The sequence below is a fragment of the Chlorocebus sabaeus genome, chromosome 22 (assembly GCF_047675955.1).
Source record: "Chlorocebus sabaeus isolate Y175 chromosome 22, mChlSab1.0.hap1, whole genome shotgun sequence".
In the NCBI taxonomy this organism is placed as follows: Eukaryota; Metazoa; Chordata; class Mammalia; order Primates; family Cercopithecidae; genus Chlorocebus; species Chlorocebus sabaeus.
This window is the reverse complement of record NC_132925.1, coordinates 60594459-60614242: the sequence shown is the minus strand read 5'-3', so window position 1 is coordinate 60614242 and position 19784 is coordinate 60594459. Positions and strand designations below refer to the sequence as shown.

General features: G+C 38.5%; 1 long non-coding RNA gene and 1 pseudogene across 2 annotated transcripts in view; both read right to left on the bottom strand.

Moving 5' to 3' along the window:
- Positions 1 to 19784, bottom strand: part of LOC119625868 (uncharacterized) — a 549594-nt gene that overhangs the window by 196090 nt on the left and 333720 nt on the right. The gene's annotated exons all lie outside the window — the stretch shown is intronic.
- Positions 7908 to 10522, bottom strand: LOC103227933 (polyribonucleotide nucleotidyltransferase 1, mitochondrial pseudogene; annotated as a pseudogene).

Sequence of the window (19784 nt, the reverse complement as noted above, 5' to 3'; positions counted from 1 at the left end):
AACAGCAAAGAGGAGTCTTAGTGCTCTTATTGGAGTTCCCAGGCTTTATTGACCATGGATACTATTATTCAATCAAATATTTATTGTGTGCCTACTACATATTGGCCACTATTCTAGGTCCTGTGGATGTATTAGTGAACCAAGCAGGAAAAAAAAATCATCTACTCACGCGAAGGTTATGTTGCAATAGACTTTGGGGACAAAGACAGACAATAAATTAAACAAATAAGTAAAGTTTATAATACCTTAGAAAATAAAAAAGCACTATAAATAAAATAAAGCCAGGAAGAGATACAGGAATTGCCAGAAGGGCAAATGGTAGCTTGCCATTTAAAATTGGTGTTCAGAGAAGATTACAGGCAAAGCCAAAGTTTGAAAGATTTGAAGGAGGGAAGGAAGTAAACCAGGTATTTGGGAAGAAGAGTGGTAGTGGAAAAGGAGAGAGCAAGAGCAAAGACTGAGAGGAAGGACCTTGCCAGCCAGGTTCAAAGAACAGTAAGCAGGATTCATGTCTGCAGTAGAGACAGTGATAGGGGCAGAGATTAGAGATGAGGTCAGAGAAGTAGTTTTGGACCAAATTATATATGGATTGATAAAACAACAGTTTTTGCTCTGATGTGGGCAGTCCTCAGAAAGTTTTGAGCAGAGGTATGATACAATATAACTTAGCTGCTGAATTGAGAAGGACAGAAGCAAGGAGATTAGTTAGGTCATTACAATAATACAACTAGTACTCTGGCGATTTCAATAGGCATCTTAATTTTTTCACAGTCTACCTTCAAATAATACTATACTACATCATACATAATGTAATAACCAAATCACTACAACAGAATACTTCCATTCCTCCCTCATTCCTTTGCACTATTATCATATTTTACTCTAATGTTATACACCCCACAATGCATTATTATTTTTGCTAAAAATAAAATTAGTTTTTCAAAGAAACATAAACTGAGGAAACAAAGTCTTTGTGTGTTTTCCTACATATTTACTATGTCTTGCACTCTTCATTCGTTTGTGGAGGTTCAAAGTTCCCTCTGGCATTTTCCTTCATCTTGAAATTTTCTTTATGATTTCTTCTAGTGCAGAAAGGCTGGGAATGAGTTATCTCAGCTTTTGTTTGTCTGACAGCGTCATTTTACCTTCACTTTTGAAGGATATTTTCACTGGGGATATAGAATTCTAAGTTACTATTTTGTTTCTTTCTGTGCATGATATTAAAGATGCCATTTCATTATCTTCTGGACTGCATTGTTTCTTGCAAAAAGTCAGTGGTACATCTTACTTTGTTTCTTTGTAAGATGTCTTTTTCTTTGGCTGCTTTTAAGACTCTTAAAGAATCTCTGATTGTAATTGTGATATACATTGTTATAGTTTTTTTTATGCTTATTCTACTTTGGACTCATTGAGCTTCTTGGTTTACAGATTCCATCAAATTTGGGGATTTTTCGGTCATTAATTTTGTATTTCCTGTCCCATCTTTTGTTTCTGGGATTCCAGTTACATACGATAGAACCCTGTGTTCCCATGGGTCACTGAGGCCCTGTTCATTATTTTTGAGCTTTATTTTTCCTCTGAGCTTTAGTTCAGATCATTTCTACTATGTCTTTAAGTTATATGATTGATCTTTTTTTTCTGGAGGGTCCAATCAACTGTTATCCTCACCTAGTTAGTTTTTTTATTCCTGATATTGTGTTTCTCAGTTTAGAAGTTCCATTTGACTTTTTCTGTATTTTTCATTTATCACTTCATTGTGTCCATATTTTAATTGAAATCTCATACATATTTACAGATGTTTTAAAATCTTTGTCTGGTAATTCCATTATTTCTATTATACCTGGGTCTGATTCTATTGACTAATTTGTCTCCTGGTTATGGGTCACATTCCTGCTACTCAGAGTGTCTAGTACTTTTTAATTAGATGAAAGGCATTATGAACATTATGTTGCTGAGTATCTGGATTTTGCTGTCTTCTTCTAAAGACTGCTGAAGGTTATTTTGGCAAGCAGTAAACATTTCTTGCAAATGAGATTTTAAGGCTTATTTTTATGATCTGTTAAGATAAGTCGAATGTAGCCTTTACCTTAGAGCTAATTTAGTCATCCTACTGAGACATAACCCTTTTGGGTATCTCTAATGAATGCACGAGGTGTTTAATGCAGTCTCCCAATATGGTTGGAACTTAAACATCTCCCAACCCTGTGTGAGATCCGGGAAAGGTTTAGCTCACAGTTATCCAGTCACTTCCATTGCCCAGCCTTGTGAAGCTTCACCATTTGCATGAACATCTTAGCATTCAGCAAAAATTCAAGAAGAATCCCATGCATATTTCTGGAACTATTTTTTATACATGATTCTCTCCTCCTGGTGCTCTGTACCACAAATGTCAGTAACTGTTCTCCGCAAATTCCAATATTTATCCCTTCAACTCAGAAGTCCTGCTGGGCTTTGATTATGTTTCATCTCTCTGTGGCATAGTCCAGAAAGTACCTTCAGGCTAAACTTGGAGTGAGCTTAGGAATTATCTTGTCTGTTGTCCTTCTCTCAGGAGCCACAGTCCTACAATACCAGTTGTCCAACAACCAAAAATCATTATTTTAAATTTTTTTCAATTTTCTGGGTTTCTTTATGGTGGGAAAGCAAGGATAGAGCTAGAAAGAACTTGAAAGGAAAGTCCACATCCTTCCCTTTTGTAGATGAAGCAACAGAGACTCAGGGTGGAGTTGCAGTATGCTCAAGGTCACACAGCTACTGGTGAAAGCATCAAGCGCAGAAGCTATTTTCGAAGTGCAATGTCTTTCTCACTCCAGCATGCTGCCTCTTGCAGAATGATTGGTAAAGTATAGTATATTAGTTTCCTAGGGCTGTTGTAACAAATTATTACAAACTAGGAAACTTAACACAATAGAAATTTTTTCTCCCTGGCCAGGAGTGGTGGATCATGCCTGTAATCCCAGCACTTTGGGAGGCCAAGGCGGGCAGATCACTTGAGGTCAGAAGTTTGAGGCCAGCCTGGCCAACATGGTAAAACCCTGTCTCTACTAACACTATAAAAATCAGCCAGGCGTGGTGGCACTTGCCTATATTCCTAGCTATTTGAGAGGCTGAGGCAGGAGAATCACTTGAACCCAGGAGGTCGAAGCTGCAGTGAGCCAAGATCACACCACTGCACTCCAGCTTGGGTGACAGAGTGAGACTCCATAAAAAAAAGAAAGAAAGAAGGAAAGAAGGAAAGAAGGAAAAGGAAAGGAGGAAGGGAGGAAGGGAGGAAGGGAGGAAGGGAGGAAGGGAGGAAGGAAGGAAGGAAGGAAGGAAGGAAGGAAGGAAGGAAGGAAGGAAGGAAGGAGAGAGAGGTGAGGGAGGGAGGGAGGGAGGAAGAAAGAGAGGGAGAGAGAGAAAGAAAGAAAGAAAGAAAAGAAAAGAAAAGAAAAGAAAAGAAAAGAAAAGAAAAGAAAAGAAGAAGAAAGAAAGAAAGAAAGAAAGAAAGAAAGAAAGAAAGAAAGAAAGAAAGAAAGAAAGAAAGAAAGAAAGAAAGAAAGAAAATTTATTCTTTCCCAATTCTACAGACCAGAAATCCAAAACCAAAGTGTTGGTAGGGCTAGTTCCTTCTGAAGGTTCTGAAGGAGAATCCATTCTACAACTCTCTCCTAGTTTTGGTGATTGTTTGAAATCCTTGATGTTAGTTCACTTGCAGACAAATCACTCCAATTTTTGCCTTGTTTTCACATGGCCTTATCCTATCCTCTGTTTATGTCTTCTCTTCTTCTTATAAGGACACTTGTCATTGGATTTAGGGTTCACCCAGTAAACTCAGGTTGATTTTATCTAGAGATCCTTCACTGAATTACATCCACACATACCTTTTCTCCAAATCGGGGTACATTCACAGGTACTGGGGGTTAGGACGTGGACATATTCTTTTTGGGAGGGGGCACAATTCAACTTTCAAAAGGTAGAAAAGGGGAAGGGTAAATAATGCAGTCAAAGTCACAATTTGGGAATATTTGCCTCATATAAAAGCAGATATTGAGGTTTCCCCTAGCTGAATCTATTTTGGAGAATTTGAAAGGGTTTCCATCTAGGACCAATGAAGGAAAAAATATGCAAAAGCAGGTTGATAATGTTGTATTTCACCTGGGCACAATCATGGTACTAGCTTATACCTCACTACATTCATTACGTGCATCACGCATTTAACATCACTGTTAATTTGGCCAAATAACCCAAGATGCAACAAGGAATTATTGCTTTCTTTAATCTAACCTCTTCTGTCTCTAATAACCATATCAGTCATGACTAGAGGCTTGAATCCTGAAAACAGGGATATGTAGTAAAGATAAATTACTGAAAAGCCCTTACCTATTATAGGAGGAAAGTCATCACTATAACAATTGTGTTTGCTGAGATGACCCAGTGCCAGTTTCAGAGTCTTTATTAGGTCAAAAGGAAAGGACATCTAATTGCTATCTTAGCTATCATTTTTTACTAACCACTGAACTGTGGTTTTTGTTTTTTAGCATAAAGTCTTTTTAAAAAAAAATTTCCAACTTTCTTAGTAGGTTCAGATGGTGCATTGTGAGACAAAGGCAAAAGCAACAGGGAGAATCATCTCATGAGAAAAATTAGCAATAAAGCACTGTGACGGGACAGCAAAGACACTTTGTTAAAAATTTATTTCCATCGGAGTAATTTGACAGTGTTAATTTGTTAAGAAAAAAATCTCTAGAACAGATACCACCCTGAGATCCTTAAGCAGTTCTCTGAAACTTTGTTAATACAAACACTTCCACTACATTGCAATTGGGAATACATCTTTCAACCCACATTTTGCCTGGGTTATAAGTCCTATTGGGTACTGAGCAGAGGCAGTCAATTTGGTTTGCTTTATGATCTGAACCAAACACAAACATTAAGTGAGGTCAAATAACACACCCCACTGGCAATCCTCAAATCTCTAAAGCTGATTTAAAAGAGACTGGGAAATTGAGCTCAACAGAAATGGCAAAAATAAGGAAGTTCATTTTTAACAAACAAGGAAGCCTACCAATACCAATCTCCATTGTGCCACAGATGCCTCACTGTGCCCAAATTGGATTGGAATGCACAAGCCAAAAAGCACAAGCACAACTGCCCCTCTACCCACCAAGAAATCACAATTTGGCAGAAGGGAAAGATTCAGAGGAATGTTAACTTAATGCACCTAAAATTCAAATCATGATTAGAAAAGAGTATTCTGGATATGACAATTTAAGGTAGGTAAAGAGAGTTACAAATATGCCCAAAGTAATTGGAAAATGAGCCTGATACCAAGAGAATTACAGAATATTGGTGATGGAAGAGAATTAGAGAATAATTTTTACCTTAAAGTATAGATCCTGAGTTCAGAAAGAAGCAGTTACTTGGCCAAGGTCATAGTGTCTAAAACTAAAATGGGATTAGAACCCACATCCTTTTGAGTCTGGTGCTCTCTCTACTCTGCAATCAATTGTTCTCAAGGCTGTGGGGGGATGTTCAGAGTTTCTTGAAGTTCACAACTGGGCCTCCTTTCTTTCTCTCTCCTCCTCTTCCTTATCTCATTATTTTCCCAAGCTTTTATTCTCATTGACAGACTTAGTCATCCAAATGTATTTCTCCAGTTTTGACATCTCTGAACTCTAGACTTAGAATCAACAGTTCTATTTCTGGGTCTCCCAAGCAGCTCAAACTTAACATGTGCTAATGTAAACATCTGCCCCCCCATCCTTCCCACTACAGGCTTGTTCCTCCCTGCTTGTTCTCTATCTACCAGATGGAACTATCATCTTACCAGTGTCAGTCTTGAATTTGTATCTTTTCTTTACCCTTTCCCTACATCCAACCATCAGTAAGACCTCCTAAGTGTATCTCGAAAATATCTATCCACTTTCTCTAACTCCAGCTTAGTCCAACCCACCAATATCTTCCTCCTGGACTGCCTCCTAACCTCTCTCTCTCTCTGTTCTGATTTTTCCACTTCCAGTTCATTTGCCACACAGCAGCCAGAGTGATCTTTTAAATACATTCCATTTACAATAAAATCTAAACTCTTCACCATTGCCTATAAGATCAAGCATTATTTGGCCCCTTACTTCTCTAATCTCATAGCATGCCACCTTCTTCCTTGACCCCTCCGCTCCTGGCATAGTGAACTCTCTAAATTCCCAAAATGCACTGTGCTTTTTCTAGTGAAGGGCCTTTGCACATGCTGCTCCCACTGTCAGAAGTGTTCTTCTTTTCATTGTGAAAGGCTAGTTCCTTTTATAATTTGGGGCTCATGTTATGTGTCACTTATAAAAAAGAGGCCTTTCCTGATCACTCATCTCAACGAGGTTTTCTTTTTAATTTAATCTTTCATTTTCAATTAATCATTAATATTTCAGAAAGTATATCAACATTGCCTAACATGCTGTTTTACACACAATAGATATATGATCAATGTTTGATATAAATATACATATCTTTAAAATATTTGGTTTAACCAGCTAAATTTTTAATATTTTATGAACTAGTTAGCCCTAAGTCATGAATTTACCTGCTTTTTTTTTTTTTTTTTTTTTTTTTTTTTGAGACAGAGTTTCACTCTTGTTGGCCATGCTGGAGAGCACTGGTGCGATCTCGGCTCACTGCAAACTCTGACTCCCAGGTTCAAGAGATTCTCCTGCCTCAGCCTCTTGAGTAGCTGGGATTACAGGCTCTTGCCACCATGCCCAGCTAATTTTTGTATTTTTAGTAGAGACAGGGTTTTGCCATGTTGGCCAGGGTGGTCTCGAACTCCTGACCTCAGGTGATCCACCCGCCTCACCCTCCCAAAGGGATTACAGGTGCAAGTCAGTATGCCCGGCCAGATTTACTTATTTTTTATGAGATTTAAAACATTTTTTAGAGATAGAGTCCTGCTATGTTGCCCAGGCTGGAGTGAAGTAGCTATTCATAGGCATGATTGTTGCACACTACAGTGTTGAACTTCTGGGTTCAAGTGATCTTCCCACCTCAGCCTCCCAAGTAGCTGGGACTACAGGCACGTACCACTGAGTCCAGTGTATTTTTATAAGATTTTTATAAAGATTACACATTCTAAATTATGACATCCACATACCATTTACTTTTGTGTGGAATTATAAGGTGATATTTTAAATGATGGGAATGAACAACTTGACATGTATATCAGTAACCTCTAAACATCTATTTCAAACATCTATTAACTGAAAGTCATGATTCCTCCAGCTCTTATACTAAGAACTTCCAGACATTAGAGCAATATACATATTCCAAAAGTGACCTAGTTCAGTTTCACAAGTAAATAATTTTCCTATGTTTAGGTAAATTTGAAAAATATACATAATTACTACCTCATCCTAGTTAGAATCTCATTTATATTTATTCCACTATGTTCATGATTTTGTGACAAATTTAAAAGACATCGTATTATTAAAAGTGTATAAGATTAGCTCCCTCAACTCACTACGTCTAGTAATCATTCTGATGAAATAGGCACTGGCTTTGAATATGGCCTGTTCCAGTTTATGGACAGTTGTAGGCAAGTAAAGTTGTTGGGCAAAGAGGTGAGCTGTAGGATGACTGAGGGTAAATTGTCACTACTGTATATAAAGAAGACAAATGAGATGTAGGAAGAGATCTGTTATAATATTATATATGACATATCTATGTTTTTCATATATTTCAGAATTAGAGAAACAAAGGTATGTAATCTTTTCTAAGATGTATAGATGACTTACTTTTAATAATATTTCTTGATTTATAATGTAAATAAGATTAAACGAATATGGGTTACTCTTGAATTTCAAAATTGGCACATGTAAATGAGCATTTTAATACAAATAATTAGAATATATTTATACCGTATATAAATCTACACAACGGAAGATACCACTAAAATTTTGTTCTATAGCACCTTACCCTAGAAAAAATAGAATTCTGGATTTCTCTTTAAAAAAATCACCGAGAATAATTAGATGATGACTGTAAAATAGGTTTTCCCATTACAATACTGCTTCTGTCATTCAAATTTCTGACAACAGTTGTAGCTGGAGACTGAAGCACTTTATGAGAAAGCCTCATTCTTCCATCAGCTGGGTCACATCCAAAGTATTTCACCTGAATTTCTTGGCCAACTTCTAATCCTAGGGCAGTAGGATGTTTAATCTTTCATTGATCAAGTTGTGTGTTATAAAGCAGTAACGCAGTCATATTTGGATATAATTTTACCATTACACCAGTATCTCTGCTTTCAGTTATTGTGGCGGTATACCCTGCTCCAAATTCTAATTGCTGCTCCTGATCTTCCTTGCCGATTTCGGCAATGAAGTCTCTTGCCTCATGCATAGCACTGGGTGTTGATGCAAATATAGAAAACGTTTCTTCATCCACCTGACTAATAGTTACAACTGTTTCAACCTGATGTTTTTTAAGTTATATCCACCCGATCCAACAAGTTTTTCTAGTTTTAATAATGGAACCTGAACAGTTTCTACAACAGGTCCATTTTCTTTTCTAGATGTTTGAGGTTTTGAAATAGTTTTGTTCATGATCTGTAATATCTCCTTTTTTGCCACTGAAGCTTGTTGAATAGCCTCCATTACAATTTTCATTGGTATTCCAGGTAATTTAATATCAGCATGTAATACAGTTATCCCTTTATTAGTGCCAGCTATTTTGAAGTCCATGTCACCACTGTAATCTTCAATTCCCAGAAAATCTGTTAGCAAATGATAATCTTCTATTTCACCCTTCTCAAGATCGGTTTTGGTGGCCAATCCCATTGCTACGCCTGTGACAGTAGGTGAAATTGGACCCCCTGAATCCATTAACGCTAAACTTCCACCCCATGCAGATGCCATAGAACATGGCCCATTTGACTCTAGGACTTGAGATGTAACTCTTACAGTGATAGGAAAATATTTGGGAATAACATTTTACAAAGCTTTCTCAGCAAGAGCACCATGCCCAAGTTCTCTTCTATTTAAACCAGTGACTTTGACAATTTCATTAGTTGCATAAGAAGGAAACTCATAGTATCCCATATATCCCATTTATAGCTATTATAACTTGATCCAACTTAATACTGGATTCTAATGAATCAAATGTAACAGTACAAAGCACCTGTGTTGTCCTCTTTGAAATAATTCTGATCCATGAAGGGTTTTAAACATATCTACCTCACAAGCTATATTCCTAAGTAAAGTCAAATCCCGACCATGGCATCTTTTGTATTCATTCAAAATAATACTTCTAAAAACTTCCTTTGCAACAACATTGAATAATTCTATTATTTCATATAGATCAACCTCTGGAAATATTTCTTTTAGTTGTTCCTCTGTATCTAATCTTATTTTGTTAACAGCTTCATCTCTGGAAATTTTATCATGTTCACAATCTGTAAAAACTGCATAGAGTCTCTCCATAGCAAGTTTATGAGCATGTTTCACAATCTCTGGTGAAGGGGTAAGTAATTTCTGAGGTGTCCTCTTGGTAACACCAATTTCTTTACCAACTGCTGGATGCCCTGAATTATTTGTTGGGTATATTTCACTCCCACTTTGATAGCATGGCAAAAGTCCTGCTGTAAAATGTTCTCTGCAGAGGCTTCCAACATGACAATCTGACTTTTAGGTGCTCCAGCAACCACTACATTTAAAGTACTAGAAGACATTTCTTTTCTTGTTGGGTTAACAACACATTCTCCATCAGTCATTCCTGTTCATACTGCCCCAACAGGTCCATTCCAAAGAATATCTGATCATGAGAGGGCTACAGAGACGCCATTAATTGCTAAGACATCAAGCTCATTAATACCATCTACGGCTAACAGATTACACAGAACCTGTATATCATAGAAGTATCCAGCTGGAAAGATAGGTCTAATTGAACAATCTATTATCCAACTTGCAAGAATTGTTTTTATCAGAAGTACCAATCTCTCTTCTCAGAGGGTTTGTGGGAATTCTACCTGCTGCAGCAACCTTTCGTCTGTAGTCAACCACCAAAGGCATAAACTGGGAAGGTGAAGGTTTTGTTTTACTGACCGCTGTGACCATTACTGCAGTGTCACCTGACTGTACTATAGCAGAGCCATCTGCAAATCTGGCCAGCTTTCCAGAGGATATTTCTAATTTCCTGTTGCCCAAGTCCACGGCCACAGCTCAAGACCCTGCGCTACTCAATAGTGCTCACACCTGCAACTGGATGAGTGCCCGATCCCACCCTGGCAGACAGAAGGGACCATCGCTCAGCGGCCAGAGCTGGAGGCTCAGTGAGGTCTTAGCTTCCTCCTGCTATCCTCTGTAGCTATGCCTTAGTGTTTCCTTCACAGCACTTATTACAATTTGTAGTCATTTACTGATGTGATTATCGGTTATTATCCCTCATGAGTCTCACAGCTAAATGACAGCAGGGATCAAGTCTGTCTTCCTCCCTGTGTCACAGTTGCATCTGGCACCAAGCACATACAAGGCATTTGATAAGTATTCTTTAACATAATGAAAATGAAGTACATTTATAACACTGTTCTTTCTACCCAAAGAGAACACAAAAGATTATGGACTTCCATTCTGTGTCAATATATTCAACAGGATAGAAGAAATATCACAACTGAGGGCTGCAAAACACTGAAAGTTATCAACGCTTGTTCTCTAGAGATCCTTGTTAAACAATGTCCCATCCATCAAGGGTGAACTAAATTTGTCCCTGGCTTGAGGACAGAATAAGATGACTTCACCCGGCCCCTTATAAACTTACAATTTTATGAAAAATCCATAAGCTCTCATCTTTCCAGCACTCTGATAACGAGGTAATTACCCTTTTAATGAAAAAGGAACCCTTTTTATATCTATCCCCATTGAATTATGGACCTCAAAATTGAATTGGAGTCTATTAGACATCAAGCACAGCTACCTGCCAGTTCCTAACAAGGATGAGGGAAAAAAAAAAAAGAAAGACATAGTGATATCAGGGGAGCCAAGGGGCAGTGTGACAGGGTGTCCTTCCTGCCTTCTCTGATGACCCTTTGCTATCAACACCAGTTCTGCCTTTTGTGCCTTACTCAGTTTGTGAGCCAGACTGCAACAGCAGAAAAGTCATTAGTCACCCTTCCCTATCTGTTCCATGGGCTTTGAAATGAAGCCCCGGTTCAGGTTCCCGTTTAAGTGACTTTCTCCATTCCTACTATGTTGACCTTAATCAAAGCGCTGGGCTCGGTCCTGACAACACGTTCAGATCCCACACTGCACTAGCCCTGCTCCAGAATCTCAATCTATTTTCCCAGTGTCCTAAGACCTGTCAAAGCCCCTGTCACCAGCCTCTTCCGCTACTGACTGAGCTCTTACATCGAAGGACTAATTAATGGAACCACAACACCAACACCCCACATGAATTGCACCCAGAGTCCACAATCTGTACTCTTTCCCCATGCTCCTTCAGTTTATCGATGCTGCTGAATTATCAGTAGTGGCTCAGATTAAGCCCTAAACATTTAGCTACCCTGTTCCACAGCCAAGACTGTTACTCTCACTCCTCCCTCCTAGGTCTTGCCTAACTCCCCCCATTTCAGATATTTTATAGCTGAGTCTATCCAAGTTGTCACTCACAGCTAAATTCACACTTTTACTTGTTCTCCACATTTTAATCCTTTGTGATCTCTTTTTATGCAATTGCCAGTTTAGAGGTATAATCTTGTGAACCTTTTACCTTCTGGACAGTAGCATTGGAAAGTTCATTACTTTCAGTTACGATACAACATTGAGTGACAAATGCAGCTTCGGAAAGCGGAACAACTTTTTTCTCCTTGAGAGTCTTTGCACAACTTTCCATATTTGGAACCCAAGGACATTTCCTTTCTCTCTCTGCTAACGTGGAGTACAGAAAAGTTACATTAGCTAATAAAAGCCCTCTGCTGACAAAAGATGCTTTTGAAAAGTCACTCGAAAAGGGAGCTCTGTCGATAGCTTTATTAAAATAAAATGCCACATCTTTGTGAAGTTAAAAGTCTCTGGATTGTGGTTAAAAGTCTGGTCTGCTCCAAATACAGTGGAAAGTCTTTTAAAAGCCATGTGTTTCTTAAGCTGGCCTCACCATGCATAACAGCTAGAATAAAAATCTAGACTCTCCCCGCCCATCCATCTTTTCTTTTCTGTGTCATGTAGAGGTTCCCATGTGAAGGAAAGATCTCCAGAATAAGATGAGAGATAGCTTTTATAAGAACACCAAATGATAGAAATTATGGAAATCATGATATTGAAATAATGTCTTCCAAGTTAAAACAATCAGGTACATTTTTGCTTATCAGATAAGCAAGAATAGTTAAATTTGAATGTTGGTCAGAATTCAAGGAAATGTTATTCCCACATATGTTGCTAGAAGAGTAGTACATTTGTACCGCCTTTCTAATGGGAATTTTGATAGTGTATATTAAAGTGTGAAGTGCAGATGTCCTTCAATTCAGTGATTCCTCTTCAAGGTATGCTACATACTTGCACATGTATAGAAAGCAGCCTCTACATGATGCTCATTACAGCATTGTTCATTATAGTAAAAATAATGAGACTCATCAAAATGCCTATCATCAGGGGAATGATCTATGCACATATATGCAGCAATTTAAAATAATGAGGAAGACTTACACTACAATGACCTAGGAAGATATCTACACAACAATACAAATAGCATAATCCCACGTGTATTAAAAAGAGAAACCAAGGCCAGACACGGTGGCTCATGCCTGTAATCCCAGCACTTTGGGAGGCCACGGTGGGTGGATCACCTGAGGAGTTCGAGACCAGCCTGGCCAATGTAGTAGAAACTCCGTCTCTACTAAAAAAAAATACAAAAATTAGCCGGGAGTGGTGGCATGCACCTGTAGTTCCAGCTACTCAGGAAGCTGAGGCAGAAGAATCACTTGAACCCGGGAGGCAGAGGTTGCAGTGAGCCGAGGTCGTGCCACTGCACTCCAGCCTGGGTGACAGAGCAAGACTCTGTCTCAAAAAAAACAAGTTAAATCTTTATATATAAAAATATATGCACAAAATAAATATATATTTATTTAAATGTATATAAAAAGGTTGTGAAGAAAATATTTGCAAATTATATATCTGATAAAGTTGGGAAGAAAATATTTGTAAATAATTATCTGATACGTGATTTGTGAATATATATTATTCACAAATAGCTGATTACATATATGATGTATTTATTTGTAAGTTATATATATCTAATAATCATATACCTGATATATATCTAATAACATATACAAATATCTATATATATATTTGTAAGTTGCATATCACAATATATAAAGAATGCTTACAACTCAAAAAAAGGGCAAATAACCCAGTTAAAAAATAACAAAAGGTTTAAATAGACATTTCTCCAAAGAAGATATACGAATTGCCAATAGGCACATTAAAAAATGCTCAAGATCATTAGTCACTGGGAAAATCAAAGTCAAAATCACAATCAGAGAATACTTCATGCCCATTAAGATGCTTATGGTCAAAAAGACTGACAATATAACAAATGGCGACAAGGATGTGGAAAAGTTGGAATCCCCAAACTTTACTGATGGGAATGCAAAATGGTGCAGCTGCTGCAGAAAACAGTTTGGCAGTCCAACAAAAAGTTAAAGATAGTTACCATATCATCCATCAATTTCATTCCTAGATATATACCAAAGAGAATTAAAAACAGGCATTTACATAAATACTTATACAATAATATTCATAAAGCATCATTCGTAATAGCCAAAAATTGAAAACAACCCAAATGTCCATCAACTGATAAACAGATAAACAAAATATGGCATACATAAAATATTATTCTGCCATAAAAAGGGATGAAATACTAACATATCTACAAAATGGATGATCCCTGAAGACATTATGCTAAAATGACACAAGTCAAACACAAAATGCTTTTCATATGATTCCATTTATATGAAGTGTCCATAAGAGGCAAATCCATAGGGACAGAGAGTAAATTAGTGGTTGCCAGGGGCTGAGGAGTGGGAGGAATGGGAAGTGACTACTAAAGGAATGATGAAAATGTTCTAAAATCAGATAGTTGCACAACTGTGTGAAAACACTAAGAACCACTGAACTGTACATTTTTAAAGAGTGAATTTTATGGCATGTGGATTATATCTCAATAGAGCTGTTATTTTAAAATAAATAAAAATTGTAAAAGGTCTTGAAAAGTACCTACCAAGCCAGTAACAGTGGTCATGTGGGGAAAGGGAATTAATATATTTTTAAGAGTAAGAATAGATTCACAAACCCTGGGCAATATGATGAGACCCCCGTCTCTACAAAACGTAAGTTAAAAGTTAACCAGGTATAGTGGAGCACACCTATAGTCCTAGCTACTCAGGAGGCTGAGGTGGGAGGAGTTCGAGGCTGCAGTGAGCCATGATTGCACCACTGCACTCCAACCCGAGTGAGAGAGCAAGATCCTGTCTCCGGGAAAAGAAAAAAAAGAAAAAGAATACATGTATATTAGTCCATTCTCACACTGTTACGAAGAAATACCCAAGACTGGGTAACTTATGAAGGAAAGGGCTTTAATTTGCTCACAGTTACGTATTGCTGCCGAGGCCTCAGGAAACTTAGGATCATGGCAGAAAGCAGAGGAGAAGTAGGCACCTTATTCACTAGGTGGAAGGACAAAGTGAATGCAAGCAGGGAAAATGCCAGACACCTGTAAAACCATAATCTTATGAGAACTCACTATCACCAGAACAGCATGGGAGGAACCGCCCCCATGATCCAATTACGTCCACCTGGTGCGGCCCTTGACACATGGGGATTATGGGGATTACAATTCGAGATGAGATTTCAGTGGGGACCCAGAACCAAACCATATCAACATTCATATATTTCTTTTTACTTACATAATTAAAAATACATTTGAAAAGAAAGAAAAGTCCTAAGCACCACTTGAAATGGTGGTGTATTATGAGAAAGGTATAGCAGCGTGTTTTACTCTTTTTAATTTACAACCTATGAATAAATATTTATTGTAGAAAATACGCATTCGAGGGCACTTTTCTAGGCCCTTGGTATATAAAAATGCATAAGCCATATTCCTTTTCTTCTAAGACTTTATGGTGCATATCAGAGTAGAGGCATGTACACAGCCAATTGTTAAATAGTGTGATAAATGCTATGCTACTAACATCTGTCTCTAGCTCTGGAAGCACAGGGACAAGGGACCCAGGGAAGAGGAGCTGAACTTTAAAAGATAAGCAGAAGTTAACCAAGCAGAGAACAGCTAAGGCAGATAGGCAGTGAGAACAATGCAGGAAAGGCCTGCCAGTATGCTGGTGCATGGAGTTCTCTAAGAACAGCGAACATCAGTGGCTGTGATCCTAAAAAAATGTCTTGTGGGCTGGGCATGGTGGCTCATGCCTGTAATCCCAGCACTTTGGGAGGCCGAGGCGGGTGGATCATGAGGTTAGGAGATCGAGACCATCCTGGCTAACATGGTGAAACCGTGTCTCTACTAAAAATGCAAAAAAAACAAAATTAGCTGGGGACGGTGGCGGGTGCCTGTAGTCCCAGTTAATCGGGAGCCTGAGGCAGGAGAATGCTGTGAACCTGGGAGGCAGAGCTTTCAGTGAGCTGAGATCGCGCCACTGCACTCCGGCCTGGGCGACAGAGTGAAACTCCATCTCAAAAAAAAAAAAGTGTTGTTGGGGAGATTCTTGCAGATGAAAGGGTTGACTGGAATCAGACTAAAAAGAGCCTTAAGTAATACCTTGCTAAGGAGTAAGGTCGTTATTATATCGACTAGACCAGATGGAAAAAGACTAGATACAGGGAACTCAGTTAGAGATTCCTGAATCAACCAGGCAGGAGAGATGAGCTTGTGAACAAGAATAGGGGCAGGCAGTGACAATGAAGTGGGAGATCAGATTCATGAAATCTTTCATAGAATAGGCAGGACTCTGTGGGAGGGAGAAGGGGATGTGGTAGTGACTCCCAGAAGCCATTAGTTGTCAGAGCACATATGGGAAGATTATAGTTAGACTTGTTTGCCCCTCAGGAAATAAAATGGAGCTGAAAGAAAGAGTTTCATGTCCAATAGGAGAAAATATGTCCTACACTTCACATGCCTCTGGATAGACAGACTCTCTCAAGCTCTTGTGACATTATGTGCTGGTGCAAAGGATTATTTGTTAACATTAGTATTAAGCCGATAATAGAGTATGTACTATGCACTGTATCAAGTGCTTTATATGCATAATTTTATTGCATCCTCAGGACACTGTTTTGTAGAGATAGAAAACTAAGGCTTACTGATACTAAAAAACTAAGTTCAAACCCAGGCAGCCTGACTTTAGAGGCCAATGTTATAAACTTCTGTGCTCTCCTGCCTCAGACAAGATGCCTCTGAGAGATTAAGTTAAGCAGCTTCACTTATTTACTTCCAACATAGTCAAGCCAGATAATAAACTCATCCTCCTTTCTCTCTCTGCTGATCCAATGCACATCCAGAGCATTCATCACTTTCTCCCAGTTGAGATCAAAGTGACTCTTCAATCTTCTCAGTGACTTTCAGGATGTCAGCAATGGCCCCGTGAGGCAGGTGCATCCATCAGTGAGCAGCACAGCTCTCTAGCCTTCCAGGGAATCCAGGCAATAATGAAGGTATTCCAGCCATTCTTTTAGGCCAATGAGATTATTCAACCTAATATTTGGAGATTCAGAGACCCACTATGGGAAATGTAGGTTGTTTTTTACTACCTAGCATATATTTACTCCTTTTTGGTTAACATCATCCCTTACTTTTATATGGAAGACTATATGTGGTCTAGGTTTGGTCCATGTAGTTGGGCTGAATGCACTTCATGTCTGCCTTCATGGGTGAGTGCATGATTCAGGCCTGACCAATCAGAGCGTCTTATCTCCTTTTCCCTAGTAACTGGCTCAGGGTTGGGCATATGATGCAATTCATTCCACTAAGAGTGAAGTCCAGGACACTTTTTCAAATTGACCAGTAAGAAAAAAGCCCTCTATTTCATATGTTTAGACATATAAAGAAGAATCCAGGGACATCAACAGGGCAAGACTCTCTCTGAGCAGGTAGCCAAAACAGAGGGATAAAGAACCAAAATACGGAAACTGGAAATGTTGAGCTCCTGAATCAAGCTGCTCCTGAAACCTAAGAAGAACTTTTCTGTTGGCTACACAAGCCAGTACATTTCCCTCAATGTTTAAGCTATTTTGAATATCTGACAACCAAAAACAAAAAAAAAATTAATCAGAATAAAGAAAAACCGAAAAAACTTGTCTCAAGAACAACTAGAAAGTTCTGAGTGGGTAGCTAGCTAGCTTGCTTGCAAAAGAAACATTTAGAGGGGGCCGCTACTTTCAAGGCATTTACCAGGAAGATCTACCTAGGAGAAGCAGCTAATGTAAGAGCTGTCACACCAGGAAATGCTCAACATTGGCCTTTAAATAGTACATTACATAGAGGAGCTGTGGGGACTAAGCAACCAGAGAGAAGGTTAAATAATCTCTGTGCCCATAGCGTGACTCCTGTCAGCCCAACTTTCTCACATTCTGGTAAATACAATTTCTTGTATCCTGACATCACACATGTAAGTCGTCCCTCTCAAAATGTCCTCCCTCATCAAGCCCAGGTGTTTAAATCCTAGGCATTTAAAGACTCACCTCTAGTTTCACCTCCTCCAAGGAATCTTTCCTGGTCATTGCAGCCCTTTATTGGCATCTTCTTTGAGTTCCTATAATGCTTAACCTTAATACCACCTAATGGGATCCAGGCAAAAGACTTGAGTTTGCATATTTGGTTGGGAAGATATTCCTGGAGGGATATTCATTTGTGTCAAAGGTCCATGGGGAGAACACAAAAAGAGGAATTTTAGGTTACTGCCAAGTCCACTACAGGTATGGATTTTAATATTGCAGGGAGAGAATGATAATATTCTATGATTTTGCAGTTCTACAGAGGGTATACGTAGGGGAAGAACACGTACTCACCATGAGTGAGTCTAGGCACTTAGCCTTGAGTGGGGGCAACTGCAGCTTCCATCATTCCTCCAAAGGGTTGAGAATTTATGCAGAGCTGTGGGTGCAGTGCTGTCAGACACCCTGCAGAGGTGATGCCAAGAGTAAGGCTAAATATGCCATTGTTGAGAGGGAGTCTAGAAAGTCAGACTTCAGCAAAAACCAAAGAATCTATTGAACTACTCTGATGGGAGGATCTGCAAGAGCAATGCTGAATAGTAACATCCCTGATGAGAGACATCATGGAGAGTAGCTGCTGGACTTGTGGCCACAAACAACAAGAAAATCCTTTGCCTGGAGTTACCTCTGCAAAGAGCAGTTAGACTCTAGCTGGAGAGTCTGACAGAGAAACACTCCCTAGCAGAGGCTCAGCTTCTTGCCTTTCCAGCATGAGAGGCTGTGTGGTTTTGTGTTCAAGATCACAGACTCTGAACTGACAGACCTGGCTGGAATAATTCTCTTCCCCTGACTACTGTATGACCTTGGGGAAATCTCTTAACATCACTCTAAGCAACAGTTTTATCATTCATAAAATAAGGATAATACTACCACCTCATAGGGATGTTAGACAGATAACATGAGATAATACATATAAATGGTTTTACTCCATGCCTGGCACAAGGTAAATGGCTCAGTAAGTGTTAGGCATCGTCATCATTATTGTCATTATCCAGGGGAAGACTGTGGGGATTAGAAGGCACACTTGTTGGTATGTTGAGACACCTTCATTGAAAAGACAGAATAAGAAACTCCTCCCTGAAACCTAGAGCAGATGGTGGCCCAGGATTGACTGGGGACTCAAACTGATCATTGAAAATCTATGTTGTAGAAACCTCAGATTCCTATTGCATATGTGTCCTACAAAGAAAGGTTACAGAGATTCTATCTTGAATTGTTTGTGAATTTTTCCACATGCATTAGTTTTGCTGGATTATAGACTTCTATAACACAACTATATGTTTCACTTCTTATTAAATCTCTCACAGGGTCTAAGTCAAAGTCAAAGGACCATCATTGATCCGTTGATTGGCACTAGAGTGGTTGGCCTAGAGTGGGTGGACATAGTCATTCTCAGTTTCAGAAAATCTTGCAGCCCATCAGAAAAGCATAAGAGGAAACATGAAAATTAAACAGAGGATGCAGCAACATAACAGTTATATAAAGATAGTACATACTGGGAGTCTAAAAAATACTCATATCTCTTGACATAATTCTATTTCTAGGAAATCATCCTACTGAAATATCTAAACAGTAGAAGAAACTTTATGAAGAAAGCCATTCTTTGAACAGAATATATAAGTAGAAAAATTTTGAAACAATCTAAATATCAAAAATAGAGGATATGTTATATAAACTATGAATCTTCTTCCATGTAAACCTGCTATTAAAAATAATGCTTAAGAAGCATTTTCAAAGGTTTAACAAGTGCTTATAATGTTCAGCAACAAACAATTGTATACAAACTAGGATCTCAATTATGTTCAAGTGTGTAGAATATTGACAGTGGGCATTTCTGATTTGGGGTGTTTCTAATTTTCTTGTTTGAACTTTCTATTTTATATTTTTCAAGTTTCCTGCAATAGTAATGTTTTTCTTTTATAATCAAAAAACTATTGAAATATTACTTTAAATTATGCATGTGAAAAGATTACCTGGTCCAGGTGGTCATTACACGCAGCTGAAGGTGTTAAATCTAGCTAGACTCTGGTCTGGGTCTTGAGAGCTTAA